Source organism: Microcaecilia unicolor, unplaced genomic scaffold, assembly GCF_901765095.1.
Source record: "Microcaecilia unicolor unplaced genomic scaffold, aMicUni1.1, whole genome shotgun sequence".
Classification (NCBI taxonomy): domain Eukaryota; kingdom Metazoa; phylum Chordata; class Amphibia; order Gymnophiona; family Siphonopidae; genus Microcaecilia; species Microcaecilia unicolor.
This window is the reverse complement of record NW_021963345.1, coordinates 3,650,544-3,672,727: the sequence shown is the minus strand read 5'-3', so window position 1 is coordinate 3,672,727 and position 22,184 is coordinate 3,650,544.

The following is a 22,184-nucleotide window of genomic DNA, read 5'->3' as shown; positions in this document are numbered from 1 at the left end:
GATTCTATGCTCCTCTCCTCCCACTTTAATTCCTTTCAGCCTGATATCCTGGCGTATCTTGGCCGCTAACGGCTCCAGTGACAGAATAAACAGGAGGGGTGAAAGCGGACATCCCTGCCTCGTACCTCCCCCCAGGGAGAATCCCTCAGTCAAAGAGTCATTAACTATAATTTGTGCCGTTGGTCCATTATACAAGGCTTGGACCCATTCTAGGAACTCTCCCCGGATACCAAACTTTTTCATTATCCAAACATGTACCTCCACACCACCTTATCAAACGCTTTTTCGGCATCTAAACTGGTCACTATAGCGTCCCCCGCTATCCCTCTCCTTTCCATCAGAATACGGCACACTTTTAAGATATTTGCTGATGCGAAACGTCCCTGGACAAATCCCACCTGATTAGGATGCACCAAACAGGGGACTACCGCCCCCAAACGTTCTGCCAATATTGCCGCCAGCAGTTTGACATCTTGGTTTAGCAGGGAAATGGGTCTATATGAGCCCACCAACTCATCATCCCTTCCTGGCTTGGGGATTACTACGATGTGTGCGTGATTAAGTACCGTTCCCAACGTCCCTGTCTCCCTGACTTCATCACACATAGCAACAAAGGGCTCTATTATTACATCTTGGAGGATTTTGTAGTATTCCACCCCCAACCCATCTGGGCCTGGCGCCTTTGCCAGCTTTAATCGTTTAATAACCTTTTGAACCTCCTTCCCCTGTATTGGCGCATTCAGCATTTGCGTTTGCTCCATTGTTAGGGAAGGAAGCTCAATTCCTGCCAGGAAATCCTCACACTTACCCTCTGAAAAAGGGGCTTCCTTGTATAGGGACAAATAATAGTTCACAAATTCCCCCTGAATATCTCTTGGCATTGTGCTGACTTTCCCGTCTCCCCTTTTGATTTTGCTGATATATTTCCGGGTAGTCCTTGGTTTCACCAAAGACGCTAACAGTCTACCAGTTTTGTTACCCCAGTGATGCAATTTGTATTTATATAGTTTAATGTTATAAGTCGCACTCTCGTCTAGAATCGTTTGCAGCTCTTTCCTACTCTGCACATATGCTGTTTTATTAGCCTCAGAGGGAAGCTCAATAAGGGCCCTCCGAGCATCCCGCAGCTGCTTTGTAAGAGCATCTATCTTTTGTCTACGGCTCTTGTTCTGTGCAGAAACATAAGCTATGATTTTTCCTCGTAGCACCGCCCAGAAACGCTAAAAAATCATCCAGGACTTTTCTCAACCTCCACTTCCCTAACTGCAAGGGCCTGAAATACAAAGCGCTGCATGCGTCAACCTTTTCTTACATGAGCACGCAGGACTGGAACGCGCTGCCACGTGGCCTGAAAACGATCTGCGAACAAATCAACTTCCGCAAATTATTGAAAACACATCTCTTTGAGAAAACTTACGGAAAGAACCAAAACACATACAGTAGATCCACACTCAATGTTCAGTCATACATCAACACATCCACTATGAATTTCCTATCCTGAAACCTCACCACACATATACCTCTACTCACAAAAATGTATACCATTTGTTTTTTGTCATGATATATTGCCCCTTAGCTCCTCGTTGTTTCCTTCCAATGTCTCAACGTTCTTTTCCATCGATATATTCCTTAACGTTACTTTGATTTTGTCTCGTATAACTCGTCACAATGTAATCCATAACCGAATTGTAACAAAATGTATTTCCATCATTCATAATGTATTGTAAGCCACACTGAGCCCGCAAAAAGGTGGGAAAATGTGGGATACAAATGCAATAAATAAATAAATAAATAAATAAATTCCTGCCAGGAAATCCTCACACTTACCCTCTGAAAAAGGGGCTTCCTTGTATAGGGACAAATAATAGTTCACAAATTCCCCCTGAATATCTCTTGGCATTGTGCTGACTTTCCCGTCTCCCCTTTTGATTTTGCTGATATATTTCCGGGTAGTCCTTGGTTTCACCAAAGACGCTAACAGTCTACCAGTTTTGTTACCCCAGTGATGCAATTTGTATTTATATAGTTTAATGTTATAAGTCGCACTCTCGTCTAGAATCGTTTGCAGCTCTTTCCTACTCTGCACATATGCTGTTTTATTAGCCTCAGAGGGAAGCTCAATAAGGGCCCTCCGAGCATCCCGCAGCTGCTTTGTAAGAGCATCTATCTTTTGTCTACGGCTCTTGTTCTGTGCAGAAACATAAGCTATGATTTTTCCTCGTAGCACAGCCTTTGCAGCCTCCCAGAACACTCTCGGGCCCACCGATGCCGCATCATTTTCCTCTATGTAATTCATCCAGCTCTTTCTCAGATAAGTCTGAAAAGCCCTATTCTGATACAGCGCTGGGTTCATCCTCCATCTTACCGGGCCCTCCCTCCTCCCCCAGCTCAATTCCACCCACACTGGGGCATGGTCAGACACATCCGGCACTCCAATCTCCGCTCTCAAGGCAGCCAAACTCACTGAGTGCGAAACCAGTAAATAATCCAGCCTCGAATGCACTCCATGGGGATGAGAAAAAAAAGTATAATCCGCTTCCTCCAAATGCTGATGACGCCATATATCTACAAGCTCTAACTCCCGCATCACCAAATTGACTCCCTTGTCATCATGATCTCTTCCCACTTTTCTAGGGGGCTTACAGTCAATGGAGGGATCACTGGATCTCCCCCCACAATTAAATAATAGTCATCAAACATTATCAATTTGGCTACCAATGTTGTGAAAAATCTGTGAGAGTAAACATTAGGTGCGTAAACATTACAAAGCACCACTTTCTTTCCCTGTAGCCGCCCCGCCACTATGATGAATCTCCCTTCTGGGTCTTGATATATGTTATGCATGTCAAAAGCTAGTGTTTTCCTAAGCAATATGGCTACTCCTCGTTGTCTCCCATTGTATGAAGCAAAGAATACCTCCCCAACCCAGTCCCTCTTCAATTTAAGATGTTCTAACCTGCTTAAATGGGTTTCCTGTATCATAGCTATATCAGCTTTTTGCCTCTTGAGTGCTTGTAATATTCTGGTCCGTTTCACTGGAGAATGCACTCCATCAACATTTAGCGTCACTATTTTAAGATTAGCCATGAATTATATCAACAAGCCAAGCAAAGCAAAGTAATTTGTCTATTGCATCCTGCGCGCCTCCCAGCTGCACGCTCAGGATCTCTCTCTTTGCCCGTGATCTCTGGAACCGCCTAACATCTGGGGTCCGCCCCCTGTACTGCTGTATATTTCCTTTTTTGAACAATTGCAACCTTTGTACCCTCTGCCCACTCCCTCCCTCCCGTATCCTATTTCTCTGCAGTGTTCCCTCTCCTTCCCCCCTCTTTCCCCTCCCACCCCCCCTAAAGAGACCACTCTTCCTTTGGTCTCCCTTCTTTATCCTCCCTCCCCCCTCCTCTCCCCTCCCTTCCTTCTCCATTCTGCCTATTACATACATCATAAACCATTGTCTCAACATCCACACCCACAACCACACATACCCTCTCTTCCCTAGTATCATTACCAACTCTTCGGTTCCCCTCCCGCCTCCCTACCCCCACAAAAACAACCCCTCATCTCTGACACACTCTTAACTAATCCCCCTCTTCCCTCCCTCCCTTCAGCTCTTAGTCTGAAATTCCAACAGTTCACTTATATCATGACACTTCCCCAATTTACATAAATTCTAGAACAATAAGGAACAATATAAAAAAAGATTAACCGGTGCATACATCATGCCTAAAGCATTCCAGGCATGGGACATCTAACACTACACAGTCTCGCTGCTTCGACCTGCACGCTGGAGTCAGTTACAGCTGCACACTCTCTAGCGGTCTCTCCTCAAATGCAGCATCCACTGTTCAATATCCATTCCATCTTCCAGCGCTCAGATGACTTCACCTGCTTGGGTGTCGCAATCCCACTCTCCTACTCCATTATGCAACCCACACAGTCTCTTCTCCTCCGCTGCTCTCTCAAACAGGTCAAACGTCCCCTGCCTTCCCAATCCAAATGTGCGCCATATGCACTATCCAGTAGGTTTATCTCACAGTCGCTCCACATAGTTTGCCAGGTCTTTAGGGTCAGTGAAGAACAACACTTTATTGTCTTGCACAATTCTCACTTTGGCTGGGAACAACAAGGCAAATTTCACCCCCTTATCGAAGAGCCGCTTACAGTGCTGTCCCATCTTTCGCCTCTGTTCAGAGACCGCTGCAGAGTAATCCTGGAAGAGCATCAACTTGTGGCCCTCATATTCCAAGCTCTTCTTCTTTCTAAAAGCCTGCATTAATGTCTCTTTCTCTGCATAATTCAATATCTTTGCGATCACTGTTCTGGGCCTCTGTTCTCCTTCCCGCAGCGCTCCTATTCGATGGACTCGCTCAATCTTTAAATCACACTCTGACCTGGATAAATTCAGCTGCTCTGGTAGCCATTTCTCCACCAGCTGCCTTAAATCTCTATCTTTAACCGTCTCAGGGAGACCCACAAGTCGCAGGTTGCTCCTCCTGCTTCTATTTTCTTGTTCGTCTACTTGCTGGGTGAGTCGCAAGCATTTTTGTTCTAGCGCGGCAATGCGCGCCTCCGCGTTCTCCATCTTGTCTTCCTGCCTCGACACTCTCTCTTCGGCCTGCTGCAATCGCGCGCTCTGCCGCTCCACCGATTCGCGGATTTGCTCCACCGAGGCTTGGAATTTAGAGAGCTTTTCCTCCAAGATGGCAGTGACCTGCTGAATCAGTCCCTGCATCCCTTCTACCAGTAGGGCAGCCACCCCCGCGGTATCCTTCATCACCGCCATCTTAGGGCTTCCTTCCATGCCGCGCGGTTTTTGCAGACGCTGAGACTTTGCTGGCATACCCGCCACACACCTTCGTGACTGGGTTCTCAACCACCGCGGTACGATCTCCTGGGTTTCCGCCACCGTTTCAATCTTTTCCTGTGCCAGCAGACGAGGGTCTCTGCGGTTTAATTTTTAAATTAAAGAAGGCCGGAGCGGAGCCGATCTTCGGACGTCCGCTCAGCAGCGCTGCATCACGTGACCCTCCGCACTACCTTTTTCTGCATTAAAAATTGTATTTCTTATTAGACAGTGTCCCATCAGTAGATATTGTCCCTTCCCTTTGTAACGAAAGAAGAGGAAGAAAAAAAGAAACAAGAGGGGTGTTGCGGGTCAACTTCCATCTGAGAACCTACTATCCCAGCCCTTTGTGAACATATAGAATTGATCGCCTAGGTGCCTCCATATGGGGTACTCTCCAAATTGTCCCCCAGATTAATTTTGTTATTTCCAAATTTAGACTTAAATTAGCCCTAATTTTTTTGCTGTTACCTGTCCTGAGTTCTGAAGTGATCACATTGAGTTTTCTATGATCTAAAGGTTGATCGAATTGAGTTATTAAATTGAGTTTTTAGGTGGTCCAAAAAGTTGACCAAACTGGGTGTAGTAAGGGCGCTATTGAGCGGCAACGTATTTAGTGTCTCGTAATGGCTCCTGCTTAAGAAAAAGTTATAGTTGGTGGACGCACTAATTCATAGCTCAGGTTTTGACCGCGGGGTTTGCTCAGTCCCTTGACTACTAAGTATAGATATTGTGGTATTATTGTGATTTGTCCAGGTAAGCCAAAGTTGTATGAAGTTCAAGTTATAGTGGCTCTGTGAATTACCGTGGACAGCCCACTCTTCTTACTCAGACGCATTCACAGGTTGTCTGGGTAAACATGGGGTATCTAATTAGCTTCCTTTGTAAGCCCTCCCGCGATTGCAGTGTGTGATGCACGTCTTGGAGGAGTATCTGTCGCGTTCTCGAGGGCCTTTGCATTCTGTCAGGTCCTCGAGGCAGAACCGGGAATCGTGAGCCCTTGGACCCCTGCCGAGGAGCGGCAGAGGCAGGCAAGACCACCCTGGAACTGGACATACGGAAGGACAGGACTGGAACTCTGGATTGGAAGTAGGCAACTGGAACCGGCAGAACAGGAACCGTTTCACCTGCACTTAGCCACCGTTCCACTGGAGTTGAGCTCCAGCGTGCTTGTGGCCGGCAGGGCTTACAGGACAAGGCTGGAACTGGAGATCCAGAGGACCCACCCTGGGTCTAGGAAACACAAGGAAGCAATACTAAATACTAGACTGCACTGAGCGCTGAACGCAGTCGCTAAGCCAGAAACACAAGACAGACTATGAAGACAAGACGTACAAAAGCTTAGCAGGAGCAAGGACTAGGGCCACATACAAGCTAGGCAGAAGGGGGTTCAGGGAATACCCACAGGGTAACCCACTAGCTAGGTAGAGGCAGGATTCAGGATAAACTCCCAGGAAATCCACACTAGCTAGAAAGAGACAGGATTCAGGATATGCACTCAGGATATACAAGCAGGGTTCAAGATATACACTCAGGATATACGTTAGCTAGGCAGAGCAGGAAACCGGATAACACTAGCTAAGCAGAAACAGGCTTAAGGGTTGACACACAAGCTGGGCAAAGCAGGGCTCAGGGTAAAGAGAGCAAACCAGGAATAACAGGCCAAGGGTCTTGGGCTGAAGCTACAGCAGCTCCACATACACCCAAAGAAATAACCCCAGGCTGTAGCTGAGTATCTCCAAACCCAGGCTGAGAACAAACAAAGATGGAGGCTACAAACACTGAGGAAAGCACTAGAAAGACTAGCAGCCCCCAGACACTCAAACAGAGAGGCAGAGCCCATCCGGAAGGACTAGCAGTCCACAGGTACAGAAAGCAGATGGGTAGGAACCCAAAGACAGGCTTAGTAGCAGCGCAACAGAACTCTCACTAACCTGCTGACCTTTAGGCATGACACCATGCAAAGGCCCTCCCTGAATGCAAGCACAGCACTTCCTTATGAAGGCTCTCACTGATGAGTCACCACCAGCAGGACAGAAGCAGGAAGTACACTGACCCCAAAGAGAGGCTTGACACACATTGGAAGTGAGCCCACAGGAAAGACAAGCAGGAGCCATCTTGGAAGCTGGCATAGAGCCGGTGGCAGCCATCTTAGAAGCTGGCTCCCTAGAGAGGCAGGGCCCACACAGGTGAGGTCTAGTGAAGCAATCAGCACAGAGACTAGAGACAAGACAAACAAAGACAGAAGCCAGCAGAGCTGCTGACCCCCAGAAAGAAGGTAAGGCTGAGGGTGGTCACGGCCACAGACGTGACAGTATCCCTGAAGAGTGGAGAGTTTTGAAGACAGGTAAGTATATAATTCACTCTAATTTTTAGGATTAATTTTTAATGCAGATTTAGCCATAGTGCCAGCCTTGTTGCATTTTCATTTAGTGATAGTTAGTCTATTAAACCCCTTTCACACTGTAATAAAGTTAAGCACATAATTACACAACACCATTTGTACCACCCTTTGTGCCTTACACTTTTCTGACCATGACTACGCCCAATGAAAAGAAAACCCTCACCCGTATCTGTAAGAAATGGTTTAAAGTCTGGAATGCCAATGATAAGACCCTTGCTTGGCCTGTATCTGGTTCCTTTGAACCTGTCAAATTGCGTTCCTTGATTGCCAAATTACGTTCCTTGTTTGCCTGCAACAACTCCCATAAGACAGGGAAGTCCAGAGATAAACACCTCAATGCCATAAACAAATTTATTCTTATTGAGGAGCAAGAAGGTAATTCTAATCCTCTGCTCAACTCCCAAAGCCCAGCACATCCACCTTTGGATGACACTGCACCCATGGCTGTACCTTCATATGAGGGGACTCCGCCTCCATATGAGCCAGGTCTTTCCAACAAACTTTTAAATTGTGGCATTGCCATTGGATATACGCCCATACCACCCCACCTTCTGAATCCCACACCTCTAATTCCCCCCACCCATCCCATCACTCTGGACAAGCCTACATCGGTACAGATCTCCGGTACGGTAGATCTGTCACCTGTCCCTGTTCTTGTTCCTTCCGGTCCAGGACCCATATTCCAGGTGCTGTTGCCCCTGTCACTGGTCCATCACAAACTGACCCCATGGCCGTATTTGATAGAATACATCTGGCTCTAGGAGATATGTTGCCACCCCTTCACTCCCTGCTCAGGTCTCTCAGTCACAGAATAGGGAACAAATTGTTCCCAATCCTATTATCCCTGCCCTATCCTATGTTCCCACTCGCCTCCCTCAGGCTGCCCTGGCTGGGCAAGCTACAGCCACCGCCCAGTCATTACCACTTGCTGCTGCTACAGTCAGTAATTCAAATTTCCCATCTTGCTCTTCCCAATCTCTCGTCCCTCCATTCCTTCCCCTGTCAAACTCATTGCAGTCTCCTGCTAGCACAGCCCTCACTGAGTACGCGGTCCTGCCACCGACTTTACCCCTGTGGCCACGGCTCGTGCCACTGATGCAGATTGCCTACTTTTTGGGTGCGCGTCCCAAGATTACAATTGACCGACCCCCTCGTCCCCGATCCATCCCCTCAATTCTTGCTGCTGTTTCTGTTACAGACAGTCTGCCTCCTCTGAAGTATAGGGTAATCGATTCCCCCCCCCCCCCCCCCCCCGTGGGCCACTCTGATCAACAGGTTGTATCCATGTCTGTACAGCATTCCGCATCTGCAATTATGCCCCCCCTTTCGGCTGAACCTATATCGGTCCAGCTTCCCCAATCTGATATCATGCCCCACCTTTCGGCACACGATGCTCCACTAGTGAGTTCCTCCACTCAACAGCTCACAGCTGAGTTGTTGCCTTCCAGTACCCTCCACAATAGACTGTGGTTCTGCATCCTCCAGTCTAGTTCTACGGGATCATACAATTAACGGCCGTATAGATGCTGTTGTTTCCCGGCACTGCCACCCCATTTACGCGGACAGCTTCCCATCTCACATAGCAGACCATACCCGGTCCAAACAGCCTTATAAACATGCACTGTGTAATCATCCCCCTGTCCAGCAATCGATCCCCTTGTGGAACTCAGACCAACGCCATTCTCAATAACTAGGCGTGGCCCGTACCTAAGCAGATTATTTGGACCCTGTAATCACTTTGCTCTAATGGCTTGGGTATTTTCTGTACTATTGTGAGAAATGATACTTAAGCTATTAGATTAAAGATTAGGAAATTCTACTTTCTGTGCCATTTCTGACTTAATTCTAAATAGTGGTTACGTCCTACACCATCTTGTATTATTATATATCCATGTATGTTTTTGTTTTAACATCTTATACTAACATGCCTTGGTCTCATGACGTAGGAATAAAATGGTCTTGTGTCCTTGCTCTAATTAATCATAACAGCGAGCTATATCTCTCTTTCTACAGACCTGGCTGGTTGCCCAGATTTCAAAGTAGCTCTGTGGCTCCATCCCTGCTTTTCTGTTTATAATGTAGGGAGACCAGATTTGCTTTCCTTTACTTTTATGTTTTATTAGGCAGTATATAAGAATTTCTGGCACCACATTTGATTAAAATAAGAGAAAGTTCCTCTAATGTCAGGCCTATACTATCAAAGTTAAAAGGTACCTGCTTGTCTGAGTAGATGCTTTCTAAAAAAATTAAAACAAAATAATAATAATTAATTTGAAGCTTATCCTTGCATCAGAGAAAGTGCCATGACCATGACTTTCTCTCTGTCAAGAGATTATTGCCATATTTGGTATTCCCTGCAGGGTTCCTACAGACCATGGTTTTCATTTTTGATGGGTTCCTCGAGTCCTATATTCCTGCATTGGGTATTTCACACCACACTGTTTGTATTTACAAACCTACTAGCAATGCCCTAATTGAGCACTACAATGGACCTTTAAAAACTAAATTCAGACAACTTATATTAAATGAAATTAAAAATTGGCTCGATGCTCTACCACTGGCCTTGTTAGCTCTTCAAGCCACCCCATCTGCCCCTTTTTAAAACTGTCTCCTTTTCAGCTCTGTATAGGCCGCACTATGCGCCTTCTTAAAGCCAATCCTGATCGCCAATATTCTGTATATTAGGATGTGTTACCAAATATCATTACTTTTCTGTCTTCGATTTCACAGGCAATCTCAGTCAGAAGAGGGGAGGGGTAATGATAGCCCTTCCCCTGCCACTGGTCATCCAAAAGCTCTCACAGTTGGAGATTTGGTTCACCGGAAGTACTACCCCCCTATTTACGTAGGACCCTTCCAAATTAGTCAAGTTGCAAGACCACATTTCCTGGGTCCACCTAAAAGATATCCTCATCTACAAGGCTCCTGATTCAGTCCCTTTCAAGCCATTTTAGCCTTTCCTCACAGGGAAGTATTCCCATCCCCTTTATCATTTTCATCGCCCTTCTCTGTACCTTTTCTAATTCCACTATATCTTTTTTGAGATGCAGTGACCAGAATTGAATATAATATTCGAGGTGCGGTCGCACCATGGCACGATACAAAGGCATTATAATGTCCTCATTTTTGTTTTCCATTCCTTTCCTAATAATACCCAACATTCTATTTGCTTTCTTAGCTGATACCACACACTGAGCAGAGGGTTTCAGCATATCATCAACAATGATGCCTAGATCCCTTTCCTGGTCGGTGACTCCTAATGTGGAACCTTGCATCACGTAGCTATAGTACAGGTTCCCCTTTCCCATATGCATCACTTTGCATTTGCTTATATTACGGGAGGAAAAAGCACTGTTACCCTCAATAGGAATATCAGAAAGAAGAAATTATTACCTAGGAGTAACCCAGTTTTTATGGCTAAACACAGAGGAAAAAACAAAATCATTTTCAAGAGCTGCAGTGTTCACAATGCATCTAAATTCGTGAAAGCTCCAGCCAACAAAAGCCTATGCAAGTCCTTAAGCTCAGGATCAGCTTTATCAGCCAACAAGCAAAAGTTCATGTGACCCATCATTGTGGTGATTTAGGATGCTTATCTTTGGAGAAAGAGCAAGTACAATGACACACACACAGCAAGGTCAAGATGAGAAGGAAAGAACAGCCACATGGATAACAGCAGAGTGAGAAATAGCAGCTTAGTCCGGTTTGGGAAAATGTGAGCATGACATGGTGACATTTTCATTTGATAACACTGTCAATTGAAGTGGTTGAGATATAGGGACGACCTGTAACACTGTCTGAATGCAATGGATATCAGAGTGAAGGACGTGATGGACAAAGGGTGCCAGGGTAAAGAAGATGATACAGGGATGCTTTCTGATGATGCCAAACAACAGGGTGAAGGGTATGAGTGGTGTAGAACGGGTGAAAGTGAATTAATTTTCAGAAGTACAAAATCTAGAGGACACTCAATGAATTTACATGGAAATACTTTTAAAACAAATAGGAGGAAATACTTTTTCACTTAACAAATAGTTAAGCTCTGGAATTCATTGCCAGATGTGGTAACAGCAGTTAGCATATATGGATTTTAAAAGGTTGGACAAGTTCCTGGAGGAAACGTCTACAGTCTGCTACTAAGATAGACATAGGGAAGCCACTGCTAGGCTTGCCCTGGGATTGGTAGCATAGAACGTTGCTACTCTTTGGGTTTCTACCAAGTACTTGCGACCTGGATATATATATATATACAAGCCATAAAGCCCGTTACAACGGGCGACATTTCTATTTCTATAGCACTTAGTCCTATGCCCAAATCAAAAGGTTTAGATGTATCATCTTTGTACAACATTAGGCCAATAGCTGGCATTCCTTTAGTCACTAAACTGCTTGAAATGCTTATAAGTAAGCTTTTGACTCTATGCCATCTGCACATGATCCTGTCTGACTCAATTTATTCTAATTAAGTCTTATGCTTGACTTACTTAATTTACAGATGAGGATAATGGATATACCGTGCAGATCTTTATCTGCCGTGATCTACCACGTTACTCAGAAAGAAAGCCCTGGCATGGACCACTCTAGTACAGGAACAGAAAATTACTGTCCTGAACAACCTGGAACACTTCCCGGCTGCCCTTTCCCATGACTTTGGGAACTGGACTGAGCCCAGTTGGCTTGTGTTAGGGCTGACAAACAGTGATAGACTCTGCAATAGAATTTCGGCACTGGGCCAGTGACCTTGACAGAAATGAACTGACTCTTCGTGTCCTTTTCCAATTGGTTTTGCAAGTTTACTTAAAGATGAGTTGGCAGGACTAGATCTTCTGGCTTTTCTAGAGGAGCTATGAATGCTGGGTATTTACATAGAATCCGATCAGGATGCCACCTGGAAAGTTCTACTGAGAGGAATGAATGATGTCTGTTGCCCATTTAACATACTTTATTCATAATTTTGCAGGTGCGCTGAAAAACGATTCTGCAGGTGTCCCAAACCCACGCCTACGCTACCGCAGGCTGTTTTTCAGCGCACCATAGTAAAAGGCTTTTGGGCTCATTTTCAAAACAGAAAAATGTCTAAAAAGTGGCGTAAAGCAGCATTTGGAGGTTTTTCTCACAAAAACTACCTCTATTCAGGAAACCTGGACTGCCCTTACTTGACATTTCCCCCTTTAGATTGTAAGCTCCTTGGAGCAGGGACTGTCCTTTATGTCAATTTATGTTAATCTGTACAGCGCTGCGTAACCCTAGTAGTGCTCTAGAAATGTTAAGTAGCAGTAGTAGTAGTAAAAACGTCCAAATCAGTATTTTTGAAACCTATTTTAGATGTGTTTCTATGAAGTCCGTCAGAAGTGCGTCCAGATATCAAGGGGGTGTGTTCAGGCCAGGACATGGGCGTTCCTAAGACTTAAATGTTTTGCAGCCATAAAGGAACAAAACAACACCCTCCAGGACTAAAACTAAAATGTTTTGAGCTAGACCTGAAGGTGCCCTAACTAACCAGATGACCACTGGAGGGAATCAGGAATAACCTCCCCTGATTCCCCCCGTGGTCACTAACCCCCTCCCACCCCCCCAAAAAATGTGACAAAAAAACATTACTTGCCAGTCTCTATACCAGCCTCAGATGTCCACTAGAACAACATGCAGGTCACTGTCAGCCCTCCAAAATGCACCAGTAACCCCTTGTACCCACATATAGGTGCCCCCTTAATCCGTAAGGGCTACAGTTGGGAGTAGTGGGTTTTAGGGGGCTCAGCAGCCAAGGTAAGGAAGCAATGGTGAGATGTGTACCTGGGAGCATTTTATGAGGTGCCCTATTGCATTCCTGGGATTTCAGGGGGACCAGTCTACTAAAAATGCTGGCTCCTCCTACATCCCAATGGCTTGATTTTGTGTGTTTTGCACTTGGACCAAAAAATAAAACGTCCAAATCACAAAACCTTGTTCAAGACAGTATTTTCAGAAAAAAAAGATAGACATTTTTCATTTTTGAAAATGACTTTTTTTCCTATTTACATTTTGGACGTTTTTTTTGCAAAACGTCCAAAGTTGGGCTTAGATGTCATATCGAAAATGACCTATTTGTCTCATTAATCCATGCTTTTGAATATGCTGTGTAATTTCTTTCTTTCTTTATAATAGTCTCTACATTGTTGACACAGACAGACATCAAGCTGTGCTTGACCTACAAACCTTGAGCATATGCGCCAGGCACAGTCTACCCCTAAACGTCCTAATGCTCATTGCTAACAGCCCATCTTTTTAATTTAATATATATACTTGTAGTTTTTTGTGGATTATGATTCTCTTCCTGGTGTTCTAATTACTTAAGTCTCTTCTACACCTTCCTCTAGTTGTTCTTAGTTCTTTCTTTCCTTTTCTTCTCATCTTCGATTTTCTTTTACAGTAGGTTCTTACGTATTGAACTACTTATTCATTATATATTGCAGCCTTTCTGGAAGATGCTTGTATAAATTTGCACCGCTATTTGCTCATTTGTAATATTATTAATTAGCTGGATTCATCTTGTTCTGGTTATAATAATAATAACAACATTATTTGAAGTTTTTGAGCATAGAGCTTTGAACGATTAACTGACAAGCAGGCTTTCTGAGCTTTACGCTGGACTGCTTTGCTTCATAATTCCAACCCTATCCTCAGGGCAGTCAGAAGAAATCACATTTCCTTCCCCTAATCCCAGAGAATCAGTAGAAGTCTCTCAGAATTCCTTAAAAAATTCTGTCAGCTTTCTTTAGCAATATTAACAATTCTCAGGAACTATTTCCCTAGAAGCCCAATTACTTCAATCACCAAATTTTAACCGAAATCTGCCAACTCTCCCTGAAGAAGCCCACCCTGCCCAACATCCACTCCCAACTGAACCACCTGATGCTCAAGCTGTAATCATAACAATAGTCACCTACTGTAATATAAAAGTTACAGTTGCTCTCAGAAGCAACTGGAACTTTAGATTTTCACAACCGTCAATGTGAAACATCACCTGCTCGATACACAATTTAAGCACATCCATATCAAAGTCCTGCTAACTCTAAATGTAAAAACTGTGCACTTCTGTGGACATCACACATTTTCCTCACAAAAATCAATACAATTTCTTGATAATGGTATAGAAATGCGGAAAAAATTCTTCTTTATATACTATTACTGATGGATTCACAAAATGCACGTCCTAAAGTTTGTTAGCCCTCCCCTCTGCATCTGACATTCTCACTTTATCGTCAAAAATGAATTATTTCCAGGTCCAGACCCCATGGTCCACCTAAGAGAAATCCCTAGAGACGTCATCCACCAAAAATAATTTTCTAAAATTAATCTGTGGAACCCTAGCCAAACAAAGTCCAAAAATCCCATAGAAAAATAAAAAACCCAAAACATCTCTTACCTGGCTCCCAATATGCTTTGGTGCAGATGACCCTCTTCAATTTCCAAGGAACTCCGGCTTCAACTTGGGTTTACTTCAGCTCCAAAGCCCCACTGAGCATGTGCTAAATTGTTCACATGCTCATCTCCCCAGCCCTAGCAAAAACCAGAACCAAGACCTTCCATTTTCCTGCTAGACTACCTTCCCTGTTAGAATTGCGGAGAAAACTGTGAGCCCTCCAAAACCCACCAAGTACTATTGTACACACATAGAGGTGACACTTGCAGGCATAAGGGTTATTATAGTCATGTACAGATAGGTACAGTAGGGTTTTGGTGCATTTTAAAGGGCTCACCACATAATATAAAGGGGTAATGGTGAGATGTGTACCTGGGACAATATTTGTGACGTCCACTGCTGTGCTGGGATGTGACTTTTTTTGTGTGTTTTTCTGTTTAGATTTCTTTTCTACATTTGCCCCATCAGTAGCATCCTATATAATAAAACGCACCTCCAACATTCTGAAGCTGACTGCATGGCTGAGGCATTCCTCCATCTCCTGAATTGACATCACGTACTTCCGGGTTCATCACAAGCAGAAGTGACCAACCACACGAGGTTTCTCAGTGTGCAGCGGTGGGTAAGAAAGCAAATAGAATGTTAGGTATTATTAGAAAAGGAATGGCAAACAAAAATGAGGATGTTAAATGCCTTTATATCGCTTCATGGCATGACGGCACCTCGAATATTGTGTTAAAAATCCACTGCTTATTTCTCAGGTAAGCAGCATAATATGTATTGTGCTTTTTGGGGATCTTGCCAGGTACTTGTGACCTGGATTGGCCACTGTTAGAAACAGGATACTGGGCTTGATGGACCTTTGGTCTGTCCCAGTAAGGCAACACTTATATACTTATGTAAGAATGCGCCCCAGCCAGCGCAAAAAAGATGTCACCCTTGGCTATGGTGAGAAGCTTCTATTCAGAGAACAGAGAGAGTGAGAGAGAGAGACACTGATGACTCCCAGATCTACCTCTCCACACCAGAAATCTCAGCCGAAATCCAGGCCAAAGTATCAGCCATCTGAAACTAAACATGACCAAGACTGAGCTTCTTATCTTCCCCCTAAACCAACCTCTCCTCCTCCCCCATTCTCTATTTCTGTGGATAACACTCTCATCCTTCCTGTCTCATCAGCTCCTAACCTTGGGGTCATCTTCGACTCCTTCCTCTCCTTCTCTGCACATATTCAGCAGACTGCTAAAACCTGTCATTTCTTTCTCTATAATATCACCAAAATTTGCCCTTTCCTTTCTGAGCACACTAGCAGAACCCTCATCCACGCTCTTATCACCTCTCGCTTAGACTATTGCAACTTGCTTCTCACAGGTCTCCCACTTAGCCATCTCTCTCCTCTTCAATCTGTTCAAAATTCTGCTGCATGACTAATATTCCGCAAGGGTTGTTATGCTACTACTACTACTACTACTATTTAGCATTTCTATAGCTCTACAAGGCATACGCAGCGCTGCACAAACATAGAAGAAAGACAGTCCCTGCTCAAAGAGCTTACAATCTAATAGACAAAAAATAAATAAAGTAAGCAAATCAAATCAATTAATGTGAACGGGAAGGAAGAGAGGAGGGTAGGTGGAGGCGAGTGGTTACAAGTGGTTACGAGTCAAAAGCAATGTTAAAGAGGTGGGTTTTCAGTCTAGATTTAAAGGTGGCCAAGGATGGGGCAAGATGTAGGGGCTCAGGAAGTTTATTCCAGGCGTAGGGTGCAGCGAGACAGAAGGCGCGAAGTCTGGAGTTGGCAGTAGTGGAGAAGGGAACAGATAAGAAGGATTTATCCATGAGCGGAGTGCACGGGAAGGGGTGTAGGGAAGGACGAGTGTGGAGAGATACTGGGGAGCAGCAGAGTGAATACATTTATAGGTTAGTAAAAGAAGTTTGAACAGGATGCGAAAACGGATAGGGAGCCAGTGAAGGGTTTTGAGGAGAGGGGTAGTATGAGTAAAGCGACCCTGGCGGAAGATGAGATGGGCAGCGGAGTTTTGAACCGGCTGGAGAGGGGAGAGGTGACTAAGTGGGAGGCCAGCAAGAAGCAGATTGCAGTAGTCTAAACGAGAGGTGACAAGGGTGTGGATGAGGGTTTTGGTAGAGTGCTTGGAAAGAAAGGGGCGGATTTTACGGATGTTGTAAAGAAAGAAACGACAGGTCTTGGCGGTCTGCTGAATATGAGCAGAGAAGGAGAGAGAAGAGTCAAAGATGACCCCAAGGTTTCGAGCTGAGGAGACAGGGAGAATGAGAGAGCCATCAACAGAAATAGAAAACGGGGGGAGCGGGGAGGTGGGTTTTGGGGGGGAAAATGAGAAGCTCGGTTTTGGTCATATTTAATTTCAGGTGGCGTTGAGACATCCAGGCAGCAATGTCAGACAAGCACGCTGAAACTTTGGTTTGGATGCAAGGTGAGATATCAGGGGTAGAAAGGTAGATTTGGGAGTCATCAGCATAGAGATGGTAGGAAAAGCCATGGGATGAGATTAATGAACCAAGGGAAGAAGTGTAGATAGAAAAGAGGAGGGGACCAAGAACAGAACCCTGAGGTACGCCGACAGGCAGAGGGATAGAAGTAGAAGAGGATCCACCAGAGTGAACACTTAAGGTGCGGAGGGAGAGGTAGGAAGAGAACCAGGAAAGGACAGAGCCCTGGAATCCAAGTGAGGACAGGGTATCGAGAAGTATGCTGTGATCGACAGTGTCAAAAGCAGCGGAAAGATCAAGAAGAATGAGGATGGAATATTGACCTCTGGATTTAGCCAGTAATAGGTCATTGGAGACTTTAGTAAGCGCAGTTTCGGTTGAGTGGAGAGGGCGAAAACCAGATTGTAATGGGTCAAGAATAGCATGTGAGGAGAGAAAATCAAGGCAGCGGCGGTGAACAGCACGCTCAAGTAATTTGGAGAGAAAAGGAAAGAGGCAGATGGGTCGGTAATTAGAGGGACAAGTAGGGTCAAGTGAAGGCTTCTTAAGGAGAGGTGTGACCACAGCATGTTTAAAGGCAGCAGGGACAGTCGCAGTGGAAAGTGAGAGGTTGAGAATGTGACAGATAAAAGGAATAAGAGTAGGAGAGATGGCATTAAGAAGGTGGGTGGGAATGGGATCAGAGGAACAGGTGGTACATTTTGAGGAAGAAAGGAGAAGTAGTTTCCTCAATAGTAACTTCAGGAAAGGAGGAAAGGGAATGAGGGGAAGGTGAGAGAGGGGAACGGACTAGTGGAGGGAGAGCTGGTGAGGTAGAGAAAGCAAGGTTTATCTTTTGAACCTTGTTGTGAAAGAATTCAGCAAGGGTCTGAGGAGATAATGAAGGGGGAGTTGGGGGAGGGGGCACCTTGAGGAGAGAGTTCAATGTGGTGAAGAGAAGTCGAGGATTAGAGCCAAGAGAGTTGGTCAGTTGGATATAATAATCCTGTTTGGCAGGTAAAAGAGCAGATTGGAAGGAGGTCAGCATGAACTTAAAGTGTAAGAAATCAGCAAGGGCCCGAGACTTCCGCCAGAGGCGTTCGGCGGAGCGGGTACAGGAACGTAGGTAGCGGATATTAGAAGTCAGCCAAGGTTGAGGTTTTGTACGCCTTACAGGGCGGGTCATCAAAGGTGCAAGTGTCTAAGGCAGAGGATAGAGTATTGTTGTAAGAAGAAACAGCCTCGTTGACAGACGTGGATGGTGCCACAGTAGAGAGGAGGTTTGAAACATGGGAGGATAGAGATGAAGGGTCAATATCGTGAAGATTCCTAGATAAATTAGATAGGATAGGACGGGACTGTGAGGGAGGAGATTTAAGTGTGAAAGTTATAAGATGGTGATCAGAGGAGGGATGATCAGAGGCAAGGAAACTAGAAGGTGAACAGTTGGAGGAGAAGATGAGATCAAGACAGTGACCATTTTGATGAGTGGGGGAGGTGGAGCATAGTTGGAGATTAAAGGACGACGTTAAAGCGAGTAACTTGGAAATATAAGAGTTGGAAGGATCATTAGCAGGAATATTAAAGTCACCAAGGATGAGAGAGGGGGAGGAAGGATCATGGAAGAAGGCAAGCCAGGCGTCAAAGTCATTGAGAAAGGATGAAAGGGACTTATCAGGGGGACGATAAATGACCGCTATTCGAAGAGGCAGAGGAGAGAAAAGGCGGATAGAGTGGACTTCAAAGGAGGAAAAACAGTGAGATTGAGGTGGAAGAAGGGGTTGAAATCTGGAGGAGGGAGAGAGAAGTAGTCCAACACCGCCCCCACGACCAGCAGGGCGAGGAGTATGTGAAAAAAGATAACCGCCATGGCAGAGGGCTGCGACTGAAGCAGAGTCATCAGGACAGAGCCAGGTTTCTGTTATGGCGAGCAGATGGAGGTGACGTGAGATAAAGAGGTGCTGGATATAGGGGAGTTTGTTACAGATAGAGCGGGCATTCCATAGGGCGCAAGGGAAGGGCAGAGAAGAGGAGGGGAGTAGAGGAATAGAGATGAGGTTAGAGAGGTCGCAGTGAGATCTGTAGAGTTTGGATAATAGTTGGTGAGGAGGGCCAGGATTGGGATTGATGTCACCGGCTGAGAGTAAGAGAAGGAGTAAAAGAGAGCGGAGGAGAGTAGGAGAGGTGTGGCCACGAAGGCGTCGAAGGCGAGAGGTATTTAGGTGGAATGGGGAAGGCAAAATGGAGGGAAGAAAGAGACGGAGATTAAAAGCCAAGAGGGAGGAAGAGGGTAGGAGAGAAGGTGAGGTGATGAAGTCAATGGATGGGAAGTGAGTTCCTGTAGCGGAGAGAGGTAGGGGGTGAGGGAAAAGATTAGGAAGGGACAGAGCTAGGAAGAGAATGTGAATAGGGGCCATAAATGATTAAGGTACTTTAGCAACTGGAAAAAGATTAGATACAAAGAGAAAAATGCCCCGCACGCCGTTAGGCGCGCGGCACCTAGAGCGGAGGCCCTGAGTGGATCGGGGTGGACCTGGGTGTCACCCCGGAGAAGGCTGTAAGGATATGCAGATGAGCTGCAAGTCCTCCACAGCACCTGAAAGGCTCATATTAGCTCTCTGCTCAAGTCACTTCACTGGCTTCCTATCCATTTCCGCATACAGTTCAAACTCCTCTTATTGACCTATAAGTGCCTTCACTCTGCAGCTCCTCAGTACCTCTCCACTCTCATCTCTCCCTACATTCCTTCCCGGGAATTCCGTTCACTGGGTAAATCTCTCTTATCTGCACCCTTCTCCTCCACTGCTAACTCCAGACTCCGTTCCTTTTATCTTGCTGCATCATATGCCTGGAATAGACTTCCTGAGCCGGTACGTCAAGCTCCATCTCTGGCCGTCTTCAAATCTAAGCTAAAAACCCACCTTTTTGATGCTGCTTTTAATGCCTAACCCTTATTCACTTTGTTCAGAACCCTTATTTTATCATCCTCACTTTAATATTCCCTTATCTCTTGTTTGTCCTGTTTGTCTGTCCTAATTAGATTGTAAGCTCTGTCAAGCAGGGACTGTCTCTTCATGTTCAAGTGTACAGCACTGCGTACGTCTAGTAGCGCTATAGAAATGATAAGTAGTAGTAGTAGTTTATTGGGAAAATAAAAGTAATGGTATGCATGGGTTAAACTGGATCCTTTATTGTTTTGAAGTTTAACATTATTTCAATTAATATCTAGACAGGGCTGTTTATCATTCTGTGACATGTGTTTATTTATTCCACGTATATACGAGTCATTCATCCATGTGACTCAATGTTTTCCTACTTTATTTGTTTTAATATTAGTATTTGTACAGAATGCAAAACCAACATCTACTGTTTACTTTTCCTCTCTTAAATCTTCCTCAGATCCATCTTTCTCCGTAAGTAAGCAAGGCAAATCAAACACACCTGGGTGATGTCACCACCGCATTGGTGCCAGACTGAACACACTCTTACAGTGGTCACCCCCCATCTGTGTGTCCCTTGCTCCACTTCCTCAGTCTGATTAATTTATTCAGCAAACCTCAACTGATTCTTTCTCCTCTTTGGACTAACAACCCCCCCACCCCCACCCCCACCAATAATAAAAACAGCCTTTTCCACCCTTGGTAACTTTTGTAGAGTATGTTTTCTATTGTGAGAAAAAAGGGATCTGGTCCCTGAAAGAAGTCACAGTAAGGGACTAATTTTCAAAAGATGAAAAATGTCCAACAGAGGCACAACATGGCAGACGGATTTTTTTGATTTGCCAAAATTTCCAAATCGTTAATTTTGAAACACAGTTTTAAGATTTTTTTCTATGCAGTTCATCTGCAATGCGTCTGTTCTGCTCTCTCTCCTGACAGTCTCTGTCTACTCAGGACAAATCAAACTCGGGTATACATATGAAGTATCACATACCATGTAAAATGAGTTTATATTGTCAGGTCTTTATCTGCTGTCTTTTACTACGTTACCATGAGGGGCATTTTCAAAAGAGGCATCCACGTTTTCATGAAGATGTCCTCACACAACGTCCCCATCCAGGGGCGGGAAAACCCGTATTTCGAAACAAGATGGACATACATCTTTCGTTTCGAAAATACTGTCAGGGACGTCCAAATCCTTAAATTTGGTCGTCCCTAGACTTGGCCGTTTCTGATTTTTGGCGATAATGGAAACCAAGGACATCCATCTCAGAAACGACCAAATCCAAGCCATTTGGTCATGGGAGGAGCCAGCATTTCTAGTGCACTGGTCCCCCTGACATGCCAGGACACCAACCGGGCACCCTAGGGGGCACTGCAGTGGACTTCATAAAATGCTCCCAGGTACATAGCTCCCTTACCTTGTGTGCTGAGACCCCCAAAACCCACTACCCACAACTGTACACCGCTACAATAGCCCTTACAGGTGAAGGGGGGCACCTAGATATGGGTGCAGTGGGTTTGCGGTGGGTTTTGGAGGGTTTGTCTGTCCTAATTAGATTGTAAGCTCTGTTGAGCAGGGACTGTCTCTTCATGTTCAGGTGTACAGCGCTGCGTACGTCTAGTAGTGCTATAGAAATGATAAGTAGTAGTAGTAGTCATTGGGATTCCGGAATCTTGCTACTCTGGGATTCTGCACAGAATCTTACTATTCTTTGGGATTCCGGAATCTTGCTACTCTTTGTCTTTATCTCTTATTTGTCCTGTTTGTCTGTCCTAATTAGATTGTAAGCTCTGTCGAGCAGGGACTGTCTCTTCATGTTCAGGTGTACAGCGCTGCGTACGTCTAGTAGTGCTATAGAAATGATGAATAGTAGTTGGCTCACTGTTTCCTCCACAAATGTAACAGGTGGGGGGGAGGGGGGGGTGGAGCTGGGTCTGCCTATCTGAAGTGCACTCACCTATTAAAACTGATCCAAGAACCTGCCTTCCAGCATCCCCTTTCTCTCTCCCCTACCCCACCATCCAGTCTTTCCTCTGTCTTTCTCCCCTGTCCCATCATCCAGCATTGCCTCTGTCTTTGTCTAAACCCGTAATACAGCATTTCCCCCATCTCTCTTTCTTCCCACCTCCCCCTGTACCACTGAG